The sequence below is a fragment of the Coenobita brevimanus genome, chromosome 53 (genome assembly GCF_032717465.1).
Source record: "Coenobita brevimanus isolate Jiangsu-jjx chromosome 53, ASM3271746v2, whole genome shotgun sequence".
In the NCBI taxonomy this organism is placed as follows: Eukaryota; Metazoa; Arthropoda; class Malacostraca; order Decapoda; family Coenobitidae; genus Coenobita; species Coenobita brevimanus.
This window is the reverse complement of record NC_137006.1, coordinates 12,731,484-12,739,246: the sequence shown is the minus strand read 5'-3', so window position 1 is coordinate 12,739,246 and position 7,763 is coordinate 12,731,484.

The window sequence follows — 7,763 nt, the reverse complement described above, 5'->3', positions numbered from 1 at the left end:
CATACAGTGGTTCCAGGCATCTCGAATTGTCACCGGGAGAGGGGCGAAAGGTGGGGACATTTATGGTCCCTCCCCCTCTGGACTCTGAGGCCACGTGTTTTGCTGCCATGATTTTTTTATTTTGGAACTGGAAGTGTGGTGTGCACTGTGCATGTAGTTTGGTGTTGATAGTTAGAAAAACTTATATTGGAGAGCATGCTGGCCTACTCTCTGTGTTATTTAGACACTGAAAAAGTTCGGCAAAGGGGGATGGTCGAGACCTAGTCCCGATGGCTGATGAAACAGGAGCTCCAGGTCTCCCTGTCATCAGTTTTCCATCCACCTTGGGAGTACTGCCCTGCTCGACTGGTGCTACAGTCTACTCCTACTAAAAATAGTCCCTAAACATTGCTCTTTGTGTGGCCATGAATAGAAGGATGGACGGATGGATAGATTGGACACCCCATGGCACCGCGCTGACGGCTATGTTTTTTGTTGAAATAGAAAGTATGATTTTAGTGCTCTGTGAATATTTATGTGAATAATGGAGGCGGGAATTATGTTTCATGATAAACTCACAGCCTTATTTTATTTGGAAAACATTTGTTTATACATATTTATGATGAAAAATTATAACTCAAAGGAAAGAGAAAATCACAGTGGTAAGTATTTCCGTTTGTGGGCAGTACGTAAATGACTACCGGTACTTGGTTCACATTAATTAATTAATTAATTTATTTTTGCAGTAGCACTTGTAGTGGTAGTAGTAGTGGTAGTATGTGTTGTAGGTGTGATAGTAATTGTAGTAGATGTGGTAGTTGTAATTGTGGTAGTGGTAGTAGTACTTGTAGTAGTGATAGCTGTAGTATTAGTAGTAGTTGTTGTAGTGGTAGTTGTACTTGTACTAATAGTAGTAATAATGTTATTTCTAGGAGTTGCAATACCCAGACTTCTACTCGATCACCAATGCCAGAATCGAGCAACATTCCTAGCCAAACATACATTTCCGTGTGTGTGCGAGAGACAGAGAGAGAGAGAGAGAGAGAGAGAGAGAGAGAGAGAGAGAGAGAGAGAGAGTGTGTGTGTCTGTCTGTCTGTAATGACGAAGACGAGCAGAGTGAGTTCAAGGTCGTTGCTACTGTGACCGGCCTTCATTCACCCAGTACGGCCGATTATGGAAAAATATGCACGGAAACTGTTTGTAGCGTTTTTTGGTGTCCTGGAAATGTCATCGAAGTGATATCAGTGTGGCGGGCTAGGTAAGCCTTTGTTGTGTCACCGAACTTCTGCCACGCATACGGACACAGCCAACAAAACACGAAAAATTGCCCTCATTCCCCACTCACTCACTTTCCCTATCTGAACTTCATGGACCATCTAATGCCACTAACTTGAAGTCGAAGGATTGGTGAGTAATATGAATCCTTATATGTTGCAATTGGTTAAGTATTAACAGATATGAAGGTTCAAAGATAGACGATTTTGCCGATTTCTGTCGGGAATGTCCGGCTGTGGGGAGCACTAGCGACAACATCTGCCGAACGGGAGGGGTTAAAACTCTTGGTCACACTACAATTACACAAACCTAAAACACTAGGATATGTAGAAGTATATATAATGTAACTATCAACATGCTGCATGAAGAAATTGAAGTGCTATAACATTGACAGAAAAACAAAAAATTTAACAATGGCCATCCCATGCCTAAGGGGTAGGGCTCTCTGCTTTGAACACACACGCACACTCTCTCTCTCTCTCTCTCTCTCACATCTGTTTGTCTGTCATTCACGTTTAATGTAACTGACTGTCTTTAATGCTAACTTTATAGTCGTCACTGTCTCCATCTCGGTCTCTGTCTGTCTGTGTCTGTCTGTCTGTCTGTGTCTGTCTGTCTGTCTGTCTGTCTCTCTCTCTCTCTCTCTCTCTCTCTCTCTCTCTCTCTCTCTCTCTCTCTCTCACACACACACACACACACACACACACTGGTTGCTTCAGCAAGGCTTTTGGTGACAATGCCATGTCCCAAAGCAGAAAATTTTTCTGGTACAAGCGGTTCAAGGAAGGACGAACGTCCGTCGAAGACGTTGACTGTTCTGGATGACCGTCAATGGCAACAACACCAGAAAACATCGGAAATGTTCGTCAGGCTATCCTTGCAGATCGTTGACGAACTATCCATGATGTTTGTGATATTGTTGGACTGTCGTACGGGAGTGGCAACACATTTTGTCGGATGTGTTGGGCATGAGATGCATCACTGCAAAATTTGTGCTAAAACTGCTAAGTGATGAGCAGAAGGCACATGGCTTTGCAGTTTGCAGGGAGCTCGAGAATCAGGTCAGAGATGACGCCACCCTCATCTCCAAGGACATAACTGGTGATGAATCATGGGATTATGGCTATGACCCGGAGACAAAGCAGCAGTCTTCACGATGGAAGTCTCCCAATTCACCGAGGTCGATAAAAGTGCGTCAAATTTGCAGCAATGTCAAGTCGATGTTCATCGTTTTCTTCGATATCCAAGGGTTTGTTCACAAGGAATTCGTCCCACTCGGTCAGTCTGTCAGTGGAAAGCTTTACTGTTAAGTTTTGCAGCGTCCGCAGCAAACGTCCATGTCAGTGGAAGAACAAAGACTGAGTCTTGCATCATGACAACACCCCCGCCCACACATCAATTGTTTCCGGCAGTTCCTGGCTTCCACTAACACGGTAGTCATTCCCCACCCACCCTATTCACCTGACCTTGCCCCCTGCGACTTTTTTCTGTTTTCCAAGCGATATTACGACTGACAGTGTGTCGATTTGACACGATTGAGGAGATCCAGACAGAATTGCAGGAGATGCTCAAGACCATCACGCCTGAAGCCTTCCAGGGATGCATGGACTCGTGGAAAGAACGCTGGGCCCACTGTATCCATGCCCAAGGGGACTACTTCGAAGGCGACAGTGAGAACTAAGGGGGTAAGGTAACTTATATTCCTACAATATTCAAATTAATGGAACTTTTGGGTAGCACCTCACTTCGTATATATATATATATATATATATATATATATATAGATATATAGATAGATAGATAGATACATACATACATACATACATACATACATACTGTACATACATACGTACATACATAATATGTCAAAGGCCATCAGATGTCGGGATTATGTGGCCTTTATCTATTTGTAATAGAGAAAAAAGATGTATTATCTTTTCTGATTGATTGAAGAGACCCAGGCAGAAAGAGAATAAATGTTGGTGTTGTAGAGGAATGTTTGGGTAGGTCGTTTCTGTCCCGTTATCCTCTTCGTATGGTAAGTGAAGTGAGGTGATGAAATAGGCAGATTGGAGTCGAAGGAGTTTTTATGTGAGACAGTTGCTTGGCTGAAAAGTTAAAGAGTCTGACGTGACCTTTGTATGGGTAGTAGCAGTTTGTGCTTGCTGCTGCCTTCACACTCTCTAAGCTCCCAACCTCCTCTCTACTCCTTATCACTCTCTAGGGATCTCTCCCACTGGTTCTCTCTCTTACATGTGACTTCGGACTTATATCACCCTTTGACTTCCGGCCAAAGTGTGTAGGCGTAATTGTGCGTACGTATGTGCAGCTGAGTGTGTGTCGGCCTCGGTTCCGGCACCTGCTCAGAGGTGTTTGGTATTCTTGATTAGCCTAGGCCAGGGAATGTGTAGTTGTCTCTTCCTGGAGAATTCAGACGTAACAACCTGTCTTACATATTGTTACCTATAGCTACAGTATATAATTACATAGTTACATATTACATAGTGTGTCATAACATTATTGCCTACATATCGTTCGGACATGCCAAACTGTCGTACCCACGACGTCTGTCTATATTACAGTTTTATAAAGCATATAGTAACGTGGTACATTTACATGAATATACTGAACAAACATACATGGTATTCATCATAATATTGCAGTGACATAATAACACTGTAGGAACATAATACAGTATATGGTAGTGACATATTGCAGTAGCATAACTGTGTATGTACTTGTATAACAGTCATATGCATATATTTACACAATGGTAATATGATAGTAATACAGTGGCAAGTCTACATAGCCAGTTGTATCAAGAATCAGGTTTACAGAATGTACTTGCCATTTATATACATATATATGCGATATCTTAATATTGTTATATAAAACTGATACATGTATATTAGTTTAATTATATATGTACTCTGTTATGTATAACACCATAATTTCTTTAGTTTCTTTTTTTTTGTAGATATAAATTATATTTACATTATTTACAAAACATACAAATGTGCAACTTTCATTCTGGGAGTCTCACTTGCATGTTTACTGCTCTTCCCCCCTTTGAATAATGATTCTAAGTTTGCAATCCTATCTTGCATTCTGTGCAAAGCCAAATGATATATAGCAAATTGATGGAGATGATTATAAAGACAACTGGAGCTGGGCTGTACACATAAAATGGATTGAGCATACTCATGCTATAGTCTTCCCAGGGCTTTATTGTTTGCCTGATCAAGTGCACAGTTTCAAACTTAGGTGATGTGAACTTAATATGTGTACTCATATTTAAAATCATCTTAGGTAATGGTTGCAAGTGCTTATGAGTGTGATTGAGGATTGCATGGTGGTTTTTCGTAGTTAAGATGGACAAAGACGGTGTAAGCACAGCAAAATAACCAGGTGCTATATATAAACCTGATACTGAAATATAAGACGGTGATGTATCTAGACAAATAACGAAGAATGATGTGTTATGAGTGAAGTACAAGACCTGTGAATGACCGATACATTGATGATGGGTGAGTTTATCTGGAGGAAATGTTAAGTTGCAGTGCTGATGTATATCATGGTTTCTTATGATTGCTTTTTCACAAGGGACTATTCCAGCTGGCTGAAACTTGAAGATGTATGCAGGACAAAGTTGAAAAGCATGTAGTGATGTGCGACATTTACATTCAGTTGTTGATTCACTAGTGAAGGTGGCACAGCCCTGTTCTTAGAGACCGTGGTGAGTTATGTGTTAGTGTTGTTGGTGACAAATGCGTCATCTTTCTTAGAAAGGAAAGGGTATATCTGATGGAGAGTGAACAGATCATCTGTTATGAATGGTACATGAACTATTATGGATGTCGGTGTGAGAGTTGCTTCTGTGTAAGGGCAATATAGCATGAGACTCTTTTCCTCAAACAACGGCTTCAAACCATGTTTATGTATGCCTTGACTGACTATATGACGCAAATCGTGAATAGGAAGTAAGCTAATGGTGATCTTGCCAGTACCAGCATTAACAATACCTTTCATGAAAGTTTGATAAGGAGCCTCAGTATTGTCTAACTGAAGTATTCTTATATCAATATGTTCCATGACCACTGACAAGTGTTAGAAAAGTGTCATATAGTCGTCCAGTGTATTTACTTTCTCCACACTTTCTTGAGTTGCTTTTTCTGCCTTTTTGAGATTTTTCACCATCGTCATCATTGCAGAGTTCTGTCCATCAGCTAGCTTCTGTTGATTTGTCAAGATCTGTATTAAATTTATTATTTATTTCGTCAAGATCCTTTTCTTTAGCCAATCGAAAAATGTTACCTAGAATTGCTCTACCTAGATCGAACAAACCGCGTCTGTCTCCTGTATGTGCTATGTTGTTTGTGTCAATAAGTGTCCCAGTCCCACGTGATGGTATATCCTGGATCGTGGTAAGCACGTCGGTTTTTGCTTGTTCCAGAGTCCATTCTGCCAACTTAATGAAATCAGTCACTTCATTCGTGTGTTCGAGCTTCTGACGATGAGCTTCTAATCACTGCTTCGAAAGTCCTTAGCAGTCTAAGAATGTTCTTCAACAAAATTGCGAAGTGGTTGATAGTATCCTAACTAATTTCATTACTCATTACATCCTGTACAATGTCTGTTGAGGCTGTTAGGGCGATAAGGCACCTTTGCCTTATCTTATATTGTGGGTGTAAGTGAGCCGATCCTCTTACAATATACAGGAGCATTCATGGAATAAGTGTCCTCATCGTTAGCTACCGAGAAAATAACTTTAAACGTAGCTAATTCAGTCATGCTGAGGAAGATGATCATGATGATGAACATTATAAACTGGTTCTTGGAGAACAATAACTGTGCTCTACACTCCTCGATGTTTCACCTATAGAAAGAGTTTAAATTGATTCCTAGATCAGGTAAATGCTGCATTGTGTCACTGCTGTGGAACATTTCCGGCTATTTGTCTTTGTTTAGTACCGTATGCAACCGAAATTTATTCCTGTATGTATTAATTTCTTCTTGTTTGTTGTCATCGTACATGCTAGGTTGTTCGGTTACATCCAATTTTTCATAATTCCTGGCTAAATTCCTTGAGACCCTTTTAAAATGATCAATGTGAATTTGTTTCTCTTCGCCACTTGACAACGACTTAATTACTACTTTATTGGCTGTTTTCTTAATAACTCTGTGTGCCTTCAGATTTTGGTGCCAGTTTGTTGTCTCTAGTGTGAATGATGCCATTGACCAGGTCGCCTATTTTTATATTTGATTATTTTGCCTTTTTGTTAAATAGCTCCATCATTTCTTCCTTTGACCTCGTTAATTGTTTCTTGACTGCTGTGTGTATCTCTTAGAATTCACGTAAAAGAAGTTTAGGACAATCGTCATAATTGTATATTGGCAATATTTCACCGTCTAGGATCTCATATGGTAAACGTTTGTCTGTCCCGTAGATAATGAAATGGAATGTGTCTCCTAAAGACTTGTTTATTGCACTGTTAATTGATGCTTCCACTCTGGGAATCCAATCACCCCAGCTTGCATAATTTTCACTGACAATGTGTCGTATTACGTCAAACACTTTCTTGTTCTCTCTATCAGCCTATCCATTGGATGCTGGTTGAAATGGCAGGACATTAACATTCTTATATTGTATTGTTTACATATTTCTTGTAAGATTTCAGAGTTAAACTCATCTCCGTTATCACTTATTAGTACCCTCGGTGTGGTGAAGCCACAGACAATACAGTGGGGCCTCGCAACAGGCGTTTTTTCATCTGGCGGTTTCGCATCTGGAGACAGGTTAGAAACTTTCCAAAGCTCCACATCTGGCGAGGTAGCCTCACATCTGGCGGGTGCTCACCAGGTGAAATCAGTGCGTATCCAGGTTGGCACTTCGTGGCCATATTGTGACGACTCCATTGTGTATGCCGGTATGAAACCTAACCTAACCTGACCTAACCTAAAGTCACCGAGAGACAAAATAACCAGCTAGTGTTTTTCTCTCCCGGAGTTAGAAAGTGGATAGTTCGTACGTCTGGCTTGTATCTGGCAGCTGACAGCGCATGCGCAAAGCAAGGAGACAAGATTTTTCATGGGGGACAAATACACTGCCACAGCACAGACCACAGTTAACACCTTGCCTGACTACTGTAGTTACAATACAGTGTTGTGCCGTGTCCTCTATTTGGTGGTGTTCAGCCAGATCTTGTTACTGTACAGTACAATGGCGACCTTGGGAGAGAGAGAAGATGCAGCTGGTGGTGGGGGGCTGCCTAAAAAGCCTGATGGACTGAAGGTAAAGTGAGAATATAGGAAGGGACAGAAACTGAAGAAGTATAGTTCGCAGGACAATCAGAAAGTGATAGACTTAATCGAGAAAGGGTACAAAACATGTGACATTGTTAAAAAGCTTAATGTACTGGAATCCACAATGCAAAACATTAGAAAAAAAAAAGAAAAAATCAAATCAACTGTAAGAGTGACCCAGAAATATTTTGGTGCTGCTGAGAAG